The sequence below is a fragment of the Pongo abelii genome, chromosome 4, assembly GCF_028885655.2.
Source record: "Pongo abelii isolate AG06213 chromosome 4, NHGRI_mPonAbe1-v2.0_pri, whole genome shotgun sequence".
Taxonomy (NCBI): domain Eukaryota; kingdom Metazoa; phylum Chordata; class Mammalia; order Primates; family Hominidae; genus Pongo; species Pongo abelii.
The window spans coordinates 156,247,182-156,270,232 of record NC_071989.2 but is presented as its reverse complement, the minus strand read 5'-3'; the positions used below and the strand labels follow the sequence as shown (position 1 = coordinate 156,270,232).

The following is a 23,051-nucleotide window of genomic DNA, read 5'->3' as shown; positions in this document are numbered from 1 at the left end:
AGCTATTAAATTAAAAACCATGCAAAGCTTTTACTTTTCCAAGCCCTAGCACTGCCAACAATTTTGCTTTTTTTTACTCTCACAATCCAATGCAGAGAGATCCTTTGTTTTCTTTCATTGTTTAAACAAAAGCTAACTTTTAGCTAAAAATATGGAATATGTGTATAACAAAATGACGTTCACAAAAATGGAATAATGTAGATCGTTTCCTTTTAAACAAATCAAAAGTCACTAAAAAGCCAAGAAATAGTGAAAACAAACAAAATAGACTGACTGGAGATCAAGTCAAATCCTTGTTACTTGGTTGGGATGCTATTTGTGGCTAGGTGCCTTTTAGATGTGTTCAAAATAAATAAATAAAAATGGAGGCTACAATTTAGATTACCCTATGGTCAACTGCCCACAGCTGTGTAACCAAAATTTTAATCATCCTGATTTCCCTGAAATCTTAACCTTGAACATAAACAAAGCATAGACATTAGCATTTTGTCCTTTTCAGCATGGTTCAATGAAATTAAACCAGTAGCTACAGATAAATCAGCTTAAACAGGCTCTGTTGCCTTAAAAACAAATATATGACAGCTAATCATGAAAAAGGCCAAAATACTTCCTCCTTCAGGCTCTATAAATTGTGCTGGAACTGCTGTTAAATGGAAATTTCATGCATTCTTCAGCTTGAGGTTTCCCAGTTCATGAACTATTCTTTTGTACTCACAATAAACTCTTAAAATTCTTTGTGATTTAACTTTGTTTTTGACAGATAATGGATAACTTATTCAACTCATTTAATTTGTATTCATGAATAAAAGGTGTAATACAAAATAAATAATAATTTTTTGGCTTCATATTAGCCCGTGTTAAAAGAAGAGAAGAAGAAATAAGAGAAAATTAGGAATTAGAAGTCACCAGAGGAAAAGTTGTGTTAGAAATAAAAAAAAACTTTAAATGTGTAACTGTAGAAATTAGAGGGAAAAAGGCAGAAAAAGCCATGCATATTATTAAATTAAACAAAATGTAGACATAAACACCTGAATAGACAAGGAATGAGAAGTAGAGAGAAAAACCGTGAAATTTTGGTAAGATTTATAGTAAATATGGTTGTGGAAGCACAGATGCACAATAAATTATATTTTGAATGTTTGTGCTAAATTTCAGGGTTTTAAAAAAAAAAACACTTTTTTTAGTGAAAGAATTCTATGTGCTTTTCTTGAAAGCTTACATCTACATTTTTGAAATTTTTTTATATTCTAGGGATCTTTAAAATACTTAAAAGAATGACTTAATAAAGATTAACTTCCAAACCTTAAAGATGTAAATTAGTAAAAGGTGAAAGTTAATAAAGAATAATAAAAATTATAGGAGCTAACCTCCAGGTAAAATTCTATGTGCCAGACCATGTATTAAATATTTCCCATGCATCCTCACAAGGAGTCCTGGGATCCTCATTTAGGAATGAGAAAACTGAGGTTTTAACTCCCTCAAGGGTTGAACTACTCAAACTGCAGAGCTCCTTGGACCTTCCGTGATGTTACACTGTCTGTCAATCTCATTTACTGCTGCTGTCGCCTCTGCTTTCTGTAACAGCACTGATGACCTCCCTTTCTTTGAAAAATAATTGCTCCAAGTTCCCTGAACATGTCATGCTCTCTGTCCTCTGTCCTGCTTCTCTGATTGAATCATCCTTTTTGTTTTACTTCCCCACAATACAAACACACACAGGGAAACACACGCATTCCCCCACACATACACAAGATCCATCTGTCTAACTTTTTCTTGGCTAGCAGAACACAGGTATCACCTCCTCTGGGACCCTTTATTAATTCTCTACATCTGAATCAAGTGCTTTCCACTTTTTACTCCATCTGTGTGCTTGCCAATTTCTGAGATGTCTTTTTAAGATCTCTGCTGCTGCAGAAGCCCTGGACTCCCCAGATTTTTCTAACTTTTTCCCTTCTCTTAGTTTTTTAAGTATCCTGAGGGTGGTATTGGGATGGAGTCAATAAATCTGTTTCTTAGCCAAATACTATAATCCCTTTCCCCACCCCATGCTCACCAGAAAATCAACTGGTATCTAGCAGATAAAAATCAAGGACCAACAAAATTTTCCATGGAATCTGGACAATGGACTCTTCCTAAAACTTATTGTCTTTCCAATCCGATCTCTTTTCTTCATCCTCTTTAAGCCCAGCATTACTTCTGACATGGTTTAATGTAAAAGACCAGGGGTTCTACCTGCCCAAGTTTGCTCAGCCTATCTTGCCTCCAACACATCCTCCTACATGCCCCACTGAACAACGCCAATTCATCCCAAACCAGAGAATGCTTCTAAACTACAAAATAATTACAGTAGTGCTCTGATGAAAAACCTGTGACGGCTACACACTGTCTACTAAAGAAAGTCCTAATCTCTTCTGGTGATATAGGCCCTCAATAATATTAAACATCAAGTGTTCCAGTCTTTAGGCATTTTTCCTGCTAAATTATCTTTCTGCACTCCTTTTTCACCTATCAAAATTTTACCTACTTAGTAAATATCACATGCACAAGTGCTGTCACTTACAGTAGTGGTCCTCAAACTTTAGAATGCATAAGAATCACCCGAAGAGCTTCTTTACAATTTGGATGAATAGACTACAACTTCCAGATACTCTGGATCAGTTGACTTGAGGTGAGGTTCACTGATTTGTCACCTAACTCAGCTGTGGGGTCCTCCATGAATTTTTCTTGCTTTCTCAAACTAATCTCTTCCATATTCCCATAATAATTTGATGCTTCTTCTCTAACAGTAATTGCAGTCAACCTGAAATACAAGAAAGTGTGTGCATATTTGTTTGTTTATTTTAGTTTCCCAAATAATTATCTTTGTACCCCGCATTATACAATCACAGCACATTATCAATATACTGCCTCAATAAATAAAGTTAATTCTGTATCAAGAATACTGAAGCATTGAACATTTTTTAAGAGGTAAGTTTTACCTTTCATATTAGCTGAAAATTTCCGTTTGAAAATTGGTCAGAGCAAATGTTTAAAGAATTTAACAAGATGTTTTCATTTAATGAGGTTGTAATGAAATTTTGAACAGTAGAACACTGAAAAGGAATCAGAACATGTTCATGAGGGAAAAAAAGTCTTTACTAATTCAGTGTTGATTTTTTATTTTTTACTTCACTGAGTATTATGTATCTGTACTTTTATGATCTTCAAAAGCCAAATTAGATTTCTTAAAATTTCATAAATAATATCCAACATAGATTTCACCTTTGCAACTACAGTTTTACTGTGCTACAATAATTAACTAACTTTGTTTTTGTTCTTGTTAAATAATATTCTCTCTAGTGTCCTAAATATCAGGCATCAAAAATCTTTCTTCTTTACCTATTAGAAAAAACAAAAAGAAAAAGGAATCTGCTATATTTCATTTAGAAGGCTTTTAAAATGCTAATTAGAAGCTATTGATAGTAAGGAATATCACATCTATTCAAGATGATGAGTGCTTTGGAATTAATTCTTTTAGGGCCCAGTGCAGATAAACCAAATGTCTATAAACCTCACTCTGCTTATGTTACCTGCTGAATTCTATGTCTGAAAACTCAAGAGACTCTAAAATAAAGGTCAGGAGAGGACTACTGTTTAGATTTATGAAGATATATCACACCCCTCTTTAAAAATAGGGTGTATAATCTGTAATGAAAACAACTTAAATTTTATCGAGGATCTGTAATGATGATAATGCAATCACCTTTTCAGCTGGAAAATATCACCATAATACATTCTTAGGAAATAATCTTTATATAAATATTGTATACTTCTACAGTTCAGTGAGTTTTTACAAACATATATGCTTATGAAATCTCATTGTAATTTGAAAAAATGAAATATTTCTATCACCCCAAAAAGTTCCCTTTGCTCCTTTGTAGTCAACACCACTCCTTCCAACTCCAGACAACCACGAATCTGCTTTCTATCACTAAACATTACTTGCCTTTCCTAGGATGTTACATGAATGGGGTAAACATTATGTATTCTTTTGTGTTCACCTTCTTTTATGTATCATTTTTTGGAATTCATCTGCATTGTTGTATGTATCAATAGTTTCTTCTTATTTTCTTCCTCAGTAGTATTCTATTTTTGAAGATACCACAATTTGTTTATTATCCATTCATCTCTTGTTGGGTAATTGGGTTGTTTCCAACTTTCTATTTTAACATTTTTCAACTATTATGATTAAAGTTGCTATGATTATTCACATACAAATATTTGTGTGGGCATATATTTTTATTAATCCTAGGTAAGCACATAAAAGTACAATTGCTGGAGCATATTGTAAGTGTATTTTTAACTTGATAAAAAATCCTGCCAACTGTTTTCCAGAGTGGCAGTATTACTTTGTATTCCCATAGCAATGTATGGGAGTTATAGTTACTCCACATCCCAACCAACACTTGATACTGTCAATCTTCTAAACTTTAGCTATTTTAGCAAGTATGTATAGTGATATTTCATTGTAGTTTTAATTTTTATTTCTCTAATGACTAATGATGTTGAGAATCATTTTGTGCATTTCTTCAGTAAAGTATTAAAATCTTTTGCCCATTTTTAAATTGGTTTGTCATATAATTAAGTTGTGAGTGTTCTTTATTTTCTCCCAGTGTGTCATTTTGTTTGTTATTGTGCTAGTGGTGTTTTTCAGAGAGCAAAAAATTTTAATAAAAATGAAGTTCATTTTATCAGTTGTACTTATATGTTTCATACATTTTTCCTTGTAACAAATCTGCACACGTACCGCTGAATCTAAGTTAAAAATGGAAATTAAAAAATTTTGTGTACTCCAAGGTCACACAGATTTTGGTCTTTGTTTCTTATTATAACTTTATATATTTATTTATTTATTTTGACAGAGTCTCGCTCTGTCACCAGGCTGGAGTGCAGTGGCGCAATCTTGGCCCACTGCAACCTCCGCCTCCTGGGTTCAAGCAATTCTCCTGCTTCAGCCTCCTGAGTAGCTGGGACTACAGGCACATGCCACCACACCCGGCTAATTTTTGTATTTTTAGTAGAGACAGGGTTTCACCATGTTGGCCAGGATGGTCTCGATCTCTCAACTTTGTGATCTTCCCACCGCGGCCTCCCAAAGTGCTGGGATTATAGGCGTGAGCACCGCGCCTGGCCTATAGTTTTATCTTTAGGTCTATGAACTGTTTTGAGTTCATTTCTATATATATAGTATCTATTCTATAATATTTGAGATCCATTTTTTCCTATGTCATCATATTTTTGTTTTCTGGCACTATTTGCTAATATCTCCATTTTAAGGTGAAAGAATAAAAGAAAAAAATAGTGTAGTTTTAATGTTCTTAGATAAAGAGGATATGTATCAATTGCATAAGGAATTAAGAAAAGAAAAATGAGGAACAGAGAGAGGTAGAGAAGGATAGCAGGAGAAAGGAAAGAAAAAGAAAAATTTAAAAAAAAATGGGAAAAGCAAGGAAGAAAAGAAAAAATCCAAGCATTTCTCTGAATCAATAGCCACATTTTTATGCTTTCTATTCTAATAGTTTTTAAAGTCAAGCTCTGTTTCCACGACTACTGATACAAAGAAGTTACTACCTATTGGTTCAAGAAAAATCTTCAAATAGGTAACATCTCAATCCAAAACAGATCAAGACAAAACTATGAACTATTTAGTTGAAAAAGACTCTCAATATTTTGTGCTGAATTTCACAGATGCCATAGGATTAAAGGTAGTCTGTAGATGCAAACAGTCCATTCAAAAGCAAGTGTCTATGTTGCAAGGATATACACCTTGTAGGGGAGGAAAAGATTGTTTTCTTTACCTGTTGCAAGGTTCTTGGCTGTGGCACCTATAACAAAAGACAGACTAACAGAAAAAAGCATACGTTTATTTAATGTAAGTTTTTGTGACAAGGGAACTTTCATAAAGAAATGAAAACCCAAAGAAACAGGTAAATTTGTGTTTTTTAATCTTAGGTTTGAGGAAAATGTGGTCAGTCAGTGAGAAGTATGATTGGATAATGAAGGTCTGATTTAATGGCAATAATCTGGGGGGAATTTAGCAAGGCCTGTTCATTCAGATTCTTATCTGTGTCTGTGATTTCAGATATAAGAATGTTTGCTTTCTCTGGGTATGTAGAGGGCATCTCTCCAATGAGGGTTTAATGACCTTCTTCAGGGGAGAAGAGAGAAAAGAAGGTAAGAGAGACCTTCCTTTTTCCGTGGTTTTCTCAAATGTCAATGTGCCATATTTTCTGGTAGCACGTCCTGAACCCCACCTGCCTCACATCTATACTTCAATTTGCCAGGGATAATCTGGTCATAGAGTTACTCCTTAGACATTTACAAAAGAGAAGATCAACTGGAAACTTTTTTTGGATACTTGCATGTGAAAAAGAATGTTAATTATTGTAATGTCATCATTAGGCACCAACATAATATTTTCCCCAGTTCATTTCCTTAAATTGAATGTGGCTCAAGAAATCTAGTACTGTCCTTTCAACACCTCTCACTTTCATTAGTCTGTGATGAATAACTCACGTGTCTTTGCCTCAGCTGTTGATAGAGAAAAGAGAAGAGAGAAAAAAGACAAGAGGGTAGTATATATAGAAGAAGGGGTTATAGTAGTTGGTAGAATAACTTGACTTAACCTCCATAACTGTTGGTAGATGTTGATTAGAGAATGGAACTTCAAACTGAACCCATTTATTTGCCTCTTATAATGACATGAGACCTGTGATACCAATAAACCTATGAATATTTTCAATGTTCTAATTTGTTTTTTATTGAACATTTGATGTAGACAGTAATAAATTAGGCACTGTTTTTATATTGTCTGTCTTCCCTCATCCTTCCACTTCTGGAACTTAGAAAATAGTCCCCTCTCTTCTCATATCTCTCTTCTCATTATGCCAGAACTTGTAAGTAGGTGAAGTAGGTTTGTCTCCAGTAATGAGTGGGTACCCACTGTCCTCATACTACAAACTAACTTTTTCCTGTCTCTCCACTGAACTCTCATCATCCAGGCCACTCATTCTGCATTCTCTTTCTGTGTGTGTGTGTGTGTGTGTGTGTGTGTGTATGTGTGTGTGTGTCTGCCTGCCTCTCTGTCTCTCTCTCTCTTTTTCTATTAGTGACTCAACCATTCACCTAGTCACCCAAACTATAACCTGAAATTTACACTTAGCTCCTTGCTTCTACTCTCCCTCTTGCCCTCTATCACAAGATCATTTATATTTACTTCCTTAAAAATACACGTAAGAAAGTTTTATTCTCATTTTGCAGATGAGGACATTGAACCTCAACAGGTTTAGTAATTGTCTACTACTGAAGACTAAGTAAACGGAAAGGCAGGATGGGAATGCCTAACTATGTGATTCTCATTGTGCCATGCTGCTTCCTCTACGTCTTAAGCAGTGTCTCTGGATGTGAATTATAATACAAGAGCTCAGTTAACCTCTACATGGACTATGCATTGTTTGTGGACAAAGGAAACCACTTCTATAAATAGTTAACAAAATTGTTCAAATATATTTGAGGGTTTGATTCATAAAAAAATAATTTAAAGGCAATATTAATCAGTTCATTTAAAAAAATACTAAAGTTTTTGTCTTTGTGCACTTTCTTAACTAATGGATTATAAACATTCTAATTTTTGGCATTAGGGAGTTCCTCATATGCAAAGAAGTTGGAAACCAGTGGCCTTCAGGATGTAATACGAACTTCTTTTTTTTTTTGAGACAGAGTCTTGCTCTGTCACCCAGGCTGGAGTACAGTGGCAAGATCTCAGCTCAGTGCAACCTCTACTTCCTGAGTTTGAGTGATTCTCCTGCCTCAGCCTCCCAAATAGCTGGGACCATAGGCGTGTGCCACCATGCCCAGCTAATTTTTGTATTTTTAGTGGATACTTGGTTTAACCATGTTGGCCAGGCTGGTCTCAAACTCCTGACCTCAGGTGATCCACCCGCCTCGGCCTCCCAAAGTGCTAGGATTATAGGCGTGAGCCACTGCACCTGGCCAGAATGTGAGCTCTTTTATAGGACATAGCTGCTGGAATTCAGCTTTTGCATAGGTGCTAAATTAAACTCCAGTTATCCCTGCTCTTTCCCCGTCACAGGTTAGACTTACTTCTAATTGCTTGGAACACACTTTGCTTTTGCTCATTTACTACACTTCTTTCCTTCTCTGTCACCATCTTCCAGCACTGATGGACGAGGTGGGCTATACACTTCCCATGGCCTTGCTGGCCCTGTATGCACACCACTACCACAGCATGCCTCATGTTTTCATTATCCACTTGTGTCATCTTTATCCCTCATTATAATAAAATTCCTTAAATGTAGAAGATACGTCTAATCCATGCCTTTGTCTTCAGGAGGCTCAGTAAGTGCCTATTGACCTACATTTTCCTGAATAACTTTGAGTTTACTACTATACTGTCCCCCAAATATACTACTATTATCCATCCATACTACTACTGTCTCCCAAAACTAAAAATCCATAAATTAAAATGAAATTTTATTTTTCCAACTAATTTAAAACAAATTCCACTTAGATGCAAAGGAGAGATAGATTCTATTATTTCCAGATATAGTGTAGTGATAAAATAGAAATTTAAAAATAGTCTTAATTGAAAAAATATTTTGATATATTTTCTTTTTCTTGGTGCTGTCTTAAAATGATGTGGGGCTATTCCTAGTTGACCTTTTTCAGCTTTACATAGGACCTTCCACAGAAAGCAGGCTACAATGGGGCTTCATATGATGAGTTAATTCTCAATTATTGGAAGATAGTAAGATAATGCATAGCAAGGGTTGTCTGTGATTAATCATTCAGAATTTGAACAAAAAAATAAAGCAGGATTTTAGTTTTGTTCTAAAACCTACTCAGAACACAAACAGGCCACTAAATCCTGTTCATCATTCACAGGACTTCTCACCTTTTATCTTCAGTCAGCCTGTCCATTCAGCTCCCAGAGAGTATTCAAGGGAAATAATTCCAAATCATTGTAAGTACTAGTCTTCTGTTGAACCAGGTATTCTGAATTCATGAATTCATTCATACATTAATTCACTCGACCATCATACCTTGACCATTTATCATATGCTAAGTAAGGACTGTTTGCTGTTCTAATCCCTGGAGCTTCAATAATATCCAAGTCAGAAAAGATGCCTCTTGTCATAGAGCTCACACTGAAATGGAAGGAGTAGGACTCATTACCAAAAGAAAACAAATACACAAACAAGATAACTTTAGATAATGTTAAGAACTCTAAAATAAAGAAATATGAAATGGAAGGAGCAGGACTCATTATCAAAAGAAAACAAATACATAAACAAGATAACTTTAGATAATGTTAAGAACTCTGAAATAAATTAATAAGAAGATATGATAAAGACTGATGGGAGGACACAGGAAAGGAGGCAGGATAGATTTGAAATCACCAAAAATTACATGCAGCAATGCTTATCAGGATGTAGAGTCTATTTCTCACCCATTAATCTTGGCTAGCCTCATGATATACTTTAGCCAATACACTGTGGCAAAGGTGATATGGTGCAACTTTCAAGCAATATCTCAAGAGGCCTTTTAGTTTATGCTCTCATTCTCTGGAAGCCCAGGTGTTTTGTAAGAAAGGCCAAACTAGCCTCCTGGAGAGGCCGTGTGGAGAAAAATCAAGGCCCTCCAGCTGATAGATTCCATCAACTTCCAGGCAGGTGAATGAGGACGTTTGAGAGCCAGCTCCAGGGCTCCTTCCAACTGACCACAAATGCATGGGTGAACCCAGATAACAGAATGTGGAGCAAAGACAAACTATCCCAGCAGAACCCTGACCAAATAGCTGGCCCTTGAGTCATGACTAAATAAATAGTTGTTTTAAATCACAACGCTTTTGGTGAATTGTTACATGGCGATAGAAAACTGAAGCTGAAACCAAGGTGATAAAGCTACTTTAGATGGGATGGTGAGGGAGAATATGCATGAGGAGGTAGCATTTGAGCAGAAGTTTAAATAGGAAGAAGCCAGCCCTGCAGAGGTTCATGAGAAATGATTCCAGGTAGAGGCAAATGCAAGTGCAAGGGACCTAAGGCAGAAAGATGTGCAAGAGAAACCGAAAGAAGAACATGTGGCTGGAGTGTGATAAACAATGGGGAAAGTAGCACTGTAATAGGAGATGAAGGAATAGAGGCAAAGGAGGCCTTATCAGGTAGAGCTTTGTAGACTGTGGAACCAGGTTTTGATTTTATTCTAGACTAAATGGGAAGTTATAGCAGGTTTTCAAAAGAAAACTGATATGATCTTTCTACATGTTCACATATTATCCTGTATACTTTGTGAAGAATGGATAATAGAAGGGTGGAACAAGAAGACCAATTGAAAGGCTGTTGAGTTAGTTTAACTGATAGATCATGGCTTTGACTAAGATAATGGTTGTGAAGATAGAGGGGAGAGAATAGGTTAAAAATGTGTGTTGAACATGAAAATGGTAGGACTGTTGATTTGGATGTAGTGGGTAGTTAAGAGAAAGACAAGAATGGAGAATTATTGCTAAGTTTTTGGCTAGATCATACCAATTGAGGAATAAATTGAGGGTAGAAGAGAGGCAATGAATATTTAATTTTTATTAAAGTGTGTTATTTTGAGTGGTGATGCATAGCAGTTAATAGTAGTTAACTGGCTTTTTGCTTGAGACTCAGGGGAGAGAACACAACTAGAGATATACATTTAGGAATCTTTAGCATATAGGTGGTATTTAAAGCCATGGAAGAACATGATCTCTGCAGCGAGTTTAGGTAAAGACAAGAGCCTCGGTCCTATAGACAAGGAAAAGACATTGTACTGATGTAAAAAGAGTGACCAGTTTAATGTGAGGAAAATAAAGAGATATGAAAATAAAAAATATGAAGTTGTGAAATACTATATATACATATATATATATATTTGGTGGTCAGTTGGGTCAACTGCTACTTAGAAGTTCAAGAATGAAATAGACATAGACCTGAGGGATGTTTCAACAAGTAAAGTACTAATAACAGAGACGAGCAATTTTGGAGAAATCAAACCAAAAATCTAGAATGGCATGAGCTGAAGAGTGAATGGAAGGTGAAGGGGTAGAGAGAGTGAGTAAAGATAACTATTTCAAGAAATCTACTGTGATAGGGAGTGGAGAAATGGATCTGCATCTCCAGGGAAATGTGGAGTCAATGGAGGGCTTTGGAACCTTCCAAAGCATGTTTTTGAACTCAAGTTGGGCAAAGATGGAGAAATTGATGATGCAAGAAGGTAGGGGATAATTGTAGATGTGATATGACCGGGTTTAATGACTGGAAAGTTTAATCTCCCTAGAAAAGATTTCACGTTATTTTTTGTTGTTGTTCGTTTTTTGTTTTTTTGTTTTTGTTTTTGTTTTTTTTAAGACAGTCTCAATCTGTTGCCCAGGCTGGAGTGCAATGGTACGATCATGGCTCAGTGCAACCTCCACCTCCCAGGTTCAAGAGATTCTCCTGCCTCAGCCTCCTGAGTAGCTGAGATTACAGGCTCTCACCACCACACCCAGCCAATTTTTGTTTTTTGGTAGAGACAGGGTTTCACCATGTTGCCCAAGCTGGTCTCAAACTCCTGACCTCAGGTGATCCACCCACCTTGGCCTCCCAAAATGCTGGGATTATAGGCATGAGCCACCGTGCCCAGCCTCATGTTATTATTTTTTTTTAAAAAAAAGCTTTTGGAAATGACACTGTGAGCATGCGCTGAAGCAGTGGATGGTACCTGAGCAGGCGGCTGGGACTCCAACAGCACCTACTCCTGTTGCTGTGATGCTCCTCCCTCAAGCATATACCTGTGGCCTCACCTGAAATTCTTTAATTTCAGTTAACAGAGAAAAAATAAGTGGGGTGTGATTACAGATGGTTTTGCATATTGTGCTGGCATAAGGCTAGAAATGCACGATGCAGAATTACAGCCCTATTAAAATCTTTTGTGTTATAAAATGAAGAAAGGAGAGCCTCCCCTTTAGAATATCTTCTAGTAGTATGTTTGTTTTTTCTAATTTTTTCTGGCTAGAGTTGGCTCAAGTTACTAATACATACTACTTCATGGGCTAGCCAGATCATCAGACACTTGGAAAGAACACAACTGAAGATTTAGTAACAAGGAGATCTGGGGAGAAAATATATCAACTTTCTCAGAATGAATATAGGGTATAAGGATATTTGTGTTCCATGTGAATACTCACTCAAGAGTACCCACTGAAGAGGATGTTCTCAGTAATCACATGGAAAATGCTATGCTCTGCAGATGTCAGCCAGTCTCTTTCCCCAAGCACTCTAGCAGTCACTCAATTTGATGAGGTTAAAAATGTTCATGGCAGTAGGGATGAAAGCTATGCATCGGCTCAACAACATGGATTTCACCAGGGCTGACCTGGCTACCACCACTGCTGAATATCCACCTGACCATAGCTGATGCTGAGTCCTTCTATTAATAGTAGCATCATTGCTCAAGGGACTAGGCAGCTACTTGGTGTTAGGTTGATTTTACTAGACCCCTTTCCTAATGGTAGGATAAGTAACTTATCATCACTAAAATACATAGTTATTTTGAAAATGGATTTCCCCTTTCCTGCACACAGTGCCTTCATAGATACTCTTGCAAAGGACTTATTTGGAATCTTCATATTCCACAGAACATTGATGCTTTATTAGTTTCCTATTGTTGCTGTAAAAAATTACCACACACTTAAGGGCGTTAAACAATACTATTTTATTCAGTTACAGTTCTGGAGGTCAGAAGTCTAAAATTATTTCATCGAACTAAAGTCAATGTCAGCAGTACTGGTTTCTAGTTTCTACTGGAGCTGAGGGGAGAATCTGTCACCTTGCCTGTTTCAGTTTCTAGTGGCCCACCTGTGTACTTTGGCTTGCTACCCTTGTTTCCATCTTCAAGTTCATCATTCCAGCCTCTCCTTCTGTCATCATGTCACCTTCCCCTCTCCTGTAGTGGTACCTCCCTCTGACCCCCTCTTATAAGAACACTTGTGACCAGGTGTGGTGGCTCACGCCTGTAATCCCAGCAATTTGGGAGGCTAAAGCAGGCAGATTGCGTGAGCCTAGGAGTTCAAGATCAGCCTGGGCAACATGGTGAAACCCTATCTCTATGAAAAATATCAAAATTAGCCAGGCATGGCGGCGTGTGCCTGTAGTCTCAGCTACTCAGGAGACTAAGATCGGAGGATTGCTGGAGGCCAGAAGGTGGAGGCTGCAGTGAGCCGAGATAGTGCCACTGCACTCCAGCCTGGGTGACAGAGCAAGAACCTGTCTCAAAAAAATAAAAATAAAAAAAATAAGAACACTTGTATCATTGGGACCACACAGACAATCCAGTACATTCTCCTCATCTCAAGATTCTTAACTTAATTGCATATGCAAAATCCCTTTTGCTATATAATATAATATATTTACAGGTTTCAGGGATTACTAGGTAGACATATTGGGGCATCATTTTTCAGCCTACCACAGCTAGTGACCAATGAATGTATTTCATAGAAAATAAAGTGGGTCAATGGGCTGACACTCATTTAATTTACTGATCTTGTCATGTGCTCCATTATCCAGAAACACTCGGCTCTGCAGAGCATTAGAATGGCCTACTGAAGATGTAGTCAAACTACTTTCTGACTGAAAACACCCCCCAACCAGCCTGGAAAACATAGTGGGGCCCCTGTCTCTATAAAAATGAAAAAACATAGTCGGTCATGGTGGTGCATGCCTGTAGCCCCAACTACTTGGGAGGCTGGGCAAGAGGATCACTTTAACCCAGGAGGCTGAGGCTACAGTGAGCCATGTGTGTTCCACTGCACTCCAGCCTGGGTGACAGGGCAAGACCCTATCTCAAAACAAACAAACAAACAAATAAACAAACAAAGACATCCTTCAGAAATGTGATGCTGTCCCAAAGAATGTGGTATATTCTTTGAACCAGCAGTCAAAATATGATGCTATTTTTTTAAATAATTGCCAGATTTCACAGTTACGGGAATCAGGGGCTAGAAGTATACTCAATGACCAGCTTGAAAAATTTCAATTACCTGGCCCTATAAATTTAAACTCTGCTTCTTTTAAGGTCTTAATTCCAAAAGGAGAACACTTCTACCACATGACATGATGGTTTCATCGATCTAAAAGATAAGACCATCACCTGGCCTTTTGAGGAATCCTCATGTCACTGAAGCAACAGGCAAGGTGAGGTGACTGATCTCTATTAAGGGAAAATACAGTGTTCTCCACAATGGGACATGGTTGACAACATATAGAACCCAAGAGATTCCCTGAAGTGCCTCCAGTAATAAAAGTTAATGGAAAACTATAGCAACTCAACCAAAGGGACTACCAGGGGCTCAGACTCTTCAAGAACTAAAGTTTGAATTACACCACTAAGTAAAGAATATCAACCTGACGAGGACCTGCTTGAGGTTAAAAGAAACATGAGCCTAGGTGCGTTGACTCATGCCTGTAATCCCAGACATTGGGAGGCCAAGGCAGGAAGATGACTTGAACACATGAATTTAAGACAAGCCTGGGCAACATGGCAAGACCCCTGTCTCTACAGAAATTTAAAAATATAGCCAGGCATGGTGGTGCATACTTGTGGTGTCAGCAACTCGGGGGACTGAGGTGAGAGGATTGCTTGAACCCAGCAGGTTGAGGTTACAGTGAGCTGCGTTGTTCACACCACTGCACTCTAGCCTGGGCAACAGACACCCTATCTCAAAAAAAAAGGAAACATAGAAGAGCAGAAGAGGGTATTGCAACTATCACCAGAAGCTGATGATCTGTTAACAACCAATCATAGAAATGATGACTGCAGTTACACATGATTTATTCCTTGTCTGTTATCCAATATTTGTGTATGTTAATCAGCTGTTTCCTTTTTTGTCTTTCCCTTTCTTATCCTATTTTATATATAAAGTGGGATGATGGCTATTGTGCAATTTAGTATTTAAATTACAGAATATCCAGAGTAACAGCTTTTCTGTTTATATGCAAAATCATTAATTATGTTAGGTAACACCATATTGTTGTGATTGTTGAATGAAATTTAAATAAGGGTGCAAGGGAGGCAAAATGGACACTGTATAAGCAAGAGGTGAACTATGTTGACTCTTTGTCTATTAATTGCCAGCTCTACCCCTACTCTTTAGTGCTCTTTTCTGAATAACTGGCAGAAATGGGAGCCTGAAAACCATTTTTTCCAGGTTTCATTGACAGTGGAGGCTGAGAGAATATAGTATGAAAGAAGAGAAAAACCATTTTATTTTCTGTTATTAATGGTACATCAAGATGGGGCAGCAACATCAGTAGAAGCGTAATCTCCTGACTTTCTGGTCAGCTGCAGTGGTATGAGTCCAGCTGAAGAAGCAGCAGCAATGCATTCAGCAGCAGTGGCAGCAGGATTATAAACTCCTGCATTTCCTGATCAGCTGCAGTGGTGGAGATTTAACTGAAGAAGTAGCAGCAATGCATTCAGCAGCAGCAGCAGGATTATAAACTCCTGCATTTCCTGCTCAGCTGCAGTGTGTGGATCCAGCTGTAAAAGCAGCAGTCATGCATTCAGCCGCAGCAGCAGGAAGATAAACTCCTAACTTTCCTGCTCAGCTGCCCAGATGCAGTTTCAGCATCAATGGCAGCACCTCCAACAGACAGAGGGCAAGGGCAGCTAGGCTTCAGTCCAGGTTCAATCGCAGCTTCCAGTGCCTGTATAACACTCTTCTTTTTTTGTGTTCTTTCAGTGTTTCTAAGAGCACTGTAACCAACTGTCTGCATTAAATCCCTCTTTGCTTGAAATATTTAGAATGACCTCTGATTTCTGGGCTTGGCACTAACTGACATAGACATGAATCTCTCATTTATATAATGTGTAATAAAACTATTTTCCAAGATTGTTTGCTCTCTCTAGTCACCATTTTCCACCCTAGACTGGAATATTGTTTGGGAAATTGGGCTGACCATCTCACCCAGAGAAACAGTGATTCATAATGAAAAAGCAGTCATGTGATCTTAGGCAAGTTAAAATTACCCTTCAGGGTAAGTGTCCTTAAAAGTGAAATAATGAATATAAGCTTGCCCAAAGAATTAAAATAATTATGTAAAATGAAGCGTGTAAATTATTTGCTTATGAAATTAAATGGTTAAGGAAAAAAAATAGAATCAATAGAAGTGAGGCTACCTGACTGCTATAAGGGATTGGATGGTTCTATCTATTCTCTTCTTTTGTCCCTCTTCTCTAACATCTCTCTTTCTCTCTCTCTCATTCACTTTCTCATTCTCCCTCCCCCACTCTCTAATGAGACCTGTATTCTTCTAGAGTATTTTGCACCTTTTTTTCTACTCATTCTCCCTCCCTGTATTATGGCTCCATTCCCAGAGAGACATAGTTCAGTATCTCCCTCCCATGGTCAAGGTCACTGACAATGTAGTCCCATTATCCCAACATCTGCATCTACAACTAAAACTTAGTTTACCAGGCATTATAAGCATGATCTGTATTAATTGGTTTTCACACTGCTGAAAAAGACATACAGAAGACTGGGAACGAAAAAGATGTTTAATTGGATTTACAGTTCCACATGGCTGGGGAGGCCTCAGAATCATGGCAGGAGGTGAAAGGCACTTCTTACATGGCAGTGGCAAGAGAAAAATTAGGAAGAAGAAAAGTGGAAACCTCTGATAAACCCATCAGATCTTGTGAGACTTATTCATTATCATGAGAATAGCACAGGGGAGACTGGCCCCCGTGATTCAATTACCTTCCCCTGAGTCCCTCCCACAACACGTGGGAATTCTGTGAGATACAATTCAATTTGGTTTCGGTGGGGATACTGCTAAACCATATCATTATCTGTGCACATTACCCTGCCACGGAAAGAATAGAAGTTCCAAAGTCTATAGAACTGCAATTCAAATATAATTCAATTAACTTGGAATTATCACATATCATTTAATTATCTGGGAATTTAAGTACCAGGGATAGGTACTTAAATACAAATCTGGGAAGCTCTGAAGGGGATGGTTAGGCAAGTTATTGGTCCAAGTTGAGGGTGAGGGGTCAGAATCCTATCTGGAGATGAAGCTACTGTGTTGACGGATCCTAGAAAAGGAGCACCACTCCCCTTCTTTGCTCTGCTGAATCAGAATCCTCTTAAGAAAGAAAAAAAAGGTTGAAAAAATTAAAGAATGTGGTGGAACTGTGAGATAGTACAAAGAGGGGATGTTAAGTCTGGAGAAGGAAGAAGAATGCCAATGATGCCTTCTCCTCATCCAGAGACTCCCTACCCCTGACTGTTACTGCTAATGAGTGGTCCTTTGTGACTCCAAAGGCATAGAGTGCCCACATACTCAACCCTGCAGCAGCCTCCTCTATGGGACTTCTGCTGATCATAAGCATAACTCAGCAAAATGTCCTGATCATAAGGGATCCGTGGATGAACTGCTCCTTATGTTCAACAGATAAAATTCTAGACACAGTAGAATGGGAGAAAGGGCCACTGCCCATTAAAAAAGAAAGCACAGCCATCAACAGAGGCAAGGATGTGGTACTGGGAACTGATGCCTATTGACACCCCCTGCTTACACCACAGAATGGTGATATAACAGAGCTTCTCAAGGGCCAGAGCAGAGGAACACGTAAGGCATGGGGAAGCAAGCATAAGCATCGGGGCAAGTCATCTTCAAGGAAGATATTGTCACTGTTCTCAAAGATATCATTCCTGTGGTACAGTTCTCACTCGTTTCACATCTCTATTCCCAACACACTTCCAAAGCCTGCCCCAGCGTAACATATGCAGTTACTTCTCTGCATAAGTCCTGCTTTTCCCTATCGAGTCTTACCACATAAAGCTACAGTTCTATTGCAAGAGAGGGAAGCACATCTCTATAGATTGTGTCTTTAAGAACTAACGTGAGTATTTCACCCATCTGACTAGGAAGGAGGAGGCTTATCAAGTGATAGTTTAGAAATCTACATAGAATTTTTCTCTCAAACATTCAGAGTCAAAGGCCAGAAGTTACTTACCTGATGTAAAGTACTTTCAATTAAACATACTGGAGAGAGACTCGTATCAATGATGTTATGAATGACAAAAGAGAAATAATTCAACTTCTTCTAAGGAACATGTGTGAAATACTCCCTTGGAGTGTCACCAAGCCAGGCTAGGACAGAGAGTGAGGCCTCCAAACCCATGGGCAGCACTTGCTTTCCTGAGACAGCATTATCTAGGGATCAGTTTCAGGTGGTAGGCAAAAAGCTAAGGAAGAGTTTGCCGCTATGGTAGAATTAGTTTAGCAGTGGGAAGGTCTATGTTTTGGTCTCAAGAGAGGAAATTGTGAATTTACCTAGAAAGGGTGAAGTTTTACCCAGCAGATAACACTGCCCTTTCCACTATGACCCATGTAACCTGGACAGCCCTGTATTGCCCAACACAAAGTTACTCTTAGAACGTAGAAGACCTAGGCAGGAAGACCTGGTGGTGTTTATGATGCCCACTGTGGCCTTGACACCAGCTAACCAGAATAAGAGAATTTTAGGGACCACTCCTTTTTCTTTCTTCGAAAAGGAAAACAGAAAATTGGGCATCAATAGAAACATCAGCCTCTGTCCTTCCTGACTTCTGATGTCCACCCTTGGACACCCATGAAATCCCAAGCTGTCTAATTCCCCTTGGAAATGAAAAAGTAGAGAGGGGTATGCACTTAAGTTTCTCCGGCATGATGCCTCCACCTTATAGGAACCGGTTAAACATCCCCAGGACAATCATCAGCAATTGCCTTTGGATACATAAGGATTCCTAGGATCAGCTGCTCCCCCTGAACTTGGAGAGATCACTTTATGTGTAAGAGAATGAAAAGCACATATATAGGGCCATCAAGGACAACGTTGGCCAGAAAATGTAAGGTAAGGGCCACAGCAAAACAAAGAAGCATTCAGGTAGGATTTCCCGGGCTCACATCATACTCACATCAAGGTCAAGGCCATTTTGTAGTGTTCCCGTCCCTTCATCTCAGCTAAGGTCTGTAATTCTCACTGCCAAGTCCCAGGTTCATTTAGGCATGCACTTGATGCTGCTTCCAAATCCTTATCTTTAGCTGTTTATCTTGCTGTTTTCTCAGTAGTTGTGGCTGGATGTATCTGCTGTCCCAGGCAGACCAAGTTTAAGACATGTACATTGGTCTCCCAGATCAACTTAATTTAAATGGGTTTGTCCTCCTTGCTACACACAAGGGGGTTTTGAATTGATAATCCAGGAAAACTGGAGTCACTTCTCCTAGGATAGAACTCTGCATTTATTTGCTCAAAGCAACTGGTAAAGAATGATGGATGAGCCAAGGTTTTCATTTTACCATATGGAATCAAAGGAGTTTGCATTCCTTGTTGCTATGTCTCTCAGTCTGTAGTCAACGGAAAATATATTTCATTAGAACAAGAGGGAGCTATTTAAGTTACCTCTTTTATGTTACTATTTATGTTAGATCATAAATCAATCTAGTCTTTGATATAAAATCTAGTATTTCTAAAGCCATTACGTAAATACAAAATTACCAATTTTCAGTGTTTAAACCAGGGATGATGCATCTATACTAAAGAATATGAGAATTTTCTTTTTATCAGAAATACTGGTTCTCAGGCCTTTGAGATTACTATAAATATCAATGGGAGACTCTGACTAAAAGGCTTCTTTTTAAAGATTTGCATAATGTTGTCTGGATGGTATTGCAGAACCTGGATCCTGCAATCTGCCCCTACCTTTAACTTGTTCCCACCGTGTTTGCTTGCCTTGACCTACTGGTTAGTCCTGCTCTCCCTGCCATTTTCACTGAGATCTTTCTTCCTATGTGCTTATTTGTAGGAAACTCTTCTCCATTTCAGACAACATATTCTAAATGCCCTTTACTGCACTATACTTGAAGAATGCTCCTTTTAGCATGGACTGGTCTAAAAATTATATCAGTGCCAATGCAGTAAGATTTATCAGAGGATGGAAAATGCAGAGTTTGGCTGTTTTTAAACTCTTTTACATAAGTAGGCTCTACAAGACATTTGAACTATACTTTATTGAAAATAATTACATCAAAATTTGGTCAACAATGCAAATTGTTGCTGGACCAGGTCCACTGCTAAGATGATACCACAGGCATTCAAAAACTCAGCTGAGCACTCCTGTCACATATGAACCATGAAGCAGGACCTGCAGAGTCAAAGGGAGAAAACACACATCTCATCTCCTATGTCTTCTAGGGCCTGCTTTACTTGTTTACTCTTAACTGTGTGCATTTTCTTTATTCAGTCATTTATTGGTTGGCTTTATCTTCTTGGGGGAGTTAACTAATTACAGAAACAAAACTCTTATCTGATTAGAATCAGATTATGCATTTTTGTAGAAATACCTCAGAAGTGATGCTGTGTCCTTTTCAGTGCATGACGTTAAGGAGACACAGGGCCGGGCATGGTGGCTCAGGCCTGTAATCCCAGCACTTTGGGAGGCTGAGGCAGGCGGATCACTTGAGGTCGGGAGTTCAAGATGAGCCTGGCCAACACGGGGAAACCCCATCTTTACTAAAAATACAAAAATTAGCCTGGTGTGGTGGTGTGCACCTGTAGTCCCAGCTACTCAGGAGGCTAAGGCAGGAAAATCACTTATCATTTGAAACCAGGAGGCAGAGATTGCAGTGAGCCAAGTTCACGCCACTGCACTCCAGCCTGGGCGGCAGAGTTAGATTCTGTCAAAAAACAAACAAACAACAACAACAACAAAAAAAAAAAACAAAGAGAGAGAGAGAGACATAGGATGTCTGTTCATTCTACTCTTGGTGATGTTAACTTTGATCACTTGATTAGAGAGATACAGTAGCCCCCTCTATCCCTTAATCTGGGGGATGTGTTCCAACACCCTCAGTGGATGCCTAATATTGCAGAAAGTACTGAACCCTATATATGGGCATACTTCAGAGATGTTACAGGTTTGGTCCAGACCACAATAAAGTGAATATCAAAATAAAGCAAGTCACATGAATTTTTTTTGTTTCCCAGTGCGTATAAAAGTTATGTCTACATTATACTGTAGTCTATTAAGTGTGCAATAGCATTATGCCTTAAAAAAATAATGTGCATACCTTAATTTAAAATATTTTGTTGCTAAAAAATGCCAATGATCATCTGAGCATTCAGGAAGTCATAATTGTTTGCTTGCCTCGATACTGATGCTGCCGACTGACCAGGGTGGGAGTTGTTGAAGGCTGAAGTGGCGTGGCAATTTTTTAAAGTAAGACAACAGTGGAGTTTGCCACAACAATTGACTCTTCCTTTTATGAAAGATTTCTTTATAGCTACCAAAGTTGTTTGAAAGCGTTTTACTCACAGTGGAACTTCTTTCAAAATTGTAGCCAATCCTCTCAAACCCTGCCACTGCTTTATCAACTAAATTGATGTAACACTATAAATGCCTTGCTGCTATTTCAACAAGGTTCACAGCATCTTCACCAGGGGTACTTTTCATTTCAAGAAGCCACTTTTCCTTGGTCATCCATAAGATGCAACTCCTCATCTGTGAAAGTTGTATCATCAGATAGCAGGAATACAGGCACATCTTCAGAGTCTACTTCTAATTCCAGTGCTCTCGCTATTTCCACCATAACTGCAGTTATTTCCTCCACTGAAGTCTTGAACCCTCAAAATCATTCATAAGGGTAGAATCAAGTTCTTCAAAACTCCTATTAATGTTGATCTTTTGACTTCCTTCCATGAATCTCGAATGATCTTCATGGCATCCAGAATAATGAATCCTTTCCAGGAGACTTTCACTTTACACAGATCCTTCCCAAGAATCACTATCTATGACAGCTATAGCCTTATGAAATGAATTAAATAATAAGACTTGAAAGTCAAAATGACTCCCTGAACCATGGGTTGAAAATGGACATTACGTTAGCAAGCATGAAAACAACATTAATCTCCTTGTACATCTTCATCAGAGCTCTTGGGTAACTAGGTACCTTATTAGTGAGTAGAAATATTTTGAAAGAGATCACTTTTTTGAGCAGTAATTCTGAATATTGGGCTTAAAATATTCAATAAACCATTCTGTAAACAGATGTGCTGTCATTCAGGCTTTGTTGTTTCATTTACAGAGCATGGGCAGAGTAGATTTAGCATCATTCTTTAAGGGCACTAGCATTTTCAGAGTGGTAAATGAACTCTGGCTTCAATTTCAGGTCACAGCGGCTGTCCCCTAACAAGAAAGTCAGTTTGTCTCTGAAGCTCTGAAGCCAGGCACTGACTTTTCCTCTTTAGGATGTTCTAGATGGTATCTTCTTCTAATAGAAGGCTCTTTTGTCTGCACTGAAAATCTGTAGTATAATATAGCCACCTTCATCAATGATCTTAGCTAGCTAGATCTTCTGAGTGGTTTCCTGCAGGTTCTAGATAAACCCTTGCTGTTTCACTTTGCACTTTTCTGTTATGGGGATGGCTTGTTTTCTTAAACCTCATGAACTAACTCTGCTAGCTTCCAACTTTTCTTTTTTTTTTTTAATTTTATTATTATTATACTTTAAGTTTTAGAGTACATGTGTAGCTTTCTCACCTCTTTCAGCCTTGTAGAATTGAGGACAATTAGGGCCTTACTCTAGATTAGGCTTTGGCTTAAGGGAATATTGTGTCTGGTTTTATCTTCTATCCAGACCACTCAAACTTTCTTCATAATAACATAACAGTAATAAGGCTGTTTCACTTTCTTATCATTTGAATTTTCCTCAAGGACTTTTCCTTTGAATTCACAACTTGGCTAACTGTTTGGCATAAGAGAACTAGCTTTAAGTCTATCTTAGCTTTTGACATGCCTTGCTCACTAAGTTTAACTGCTTAAGTAGAATAAGAGTTACTTGAACACAAAGACTGCAATATCGTCACAGTTGATCTAATAACTGAGAGAGCTACTAAGTTACTAAGAGGCAGGTAGCGTATACAGTGTGAACATGCTGGACAAA

At 38.3% G+C, this 23,051-nt stretch overlaps 1 long non-coding RNA gene across 1 annotated transcript in view; it reads right to left on the bottom strand.

The window, feature by feature from the left end:
- Positions 1-23,051, bottom strand: part of LOC129059572 (uncharacterized) — a 43,806-nt gene that overhangs the window by 7,517 nt on the left and 13,238 nt on the right. The window contains exon 3 of the long non-coding RNA XR_008525549.2: positions 2,561-2,800. This is a non-coding gene — a long non-coding RNA (uncharacterized LOC129059572). The remainder of the gene's footprint in view (positions 1-2,560; positions 2,801-23,051) is intronic.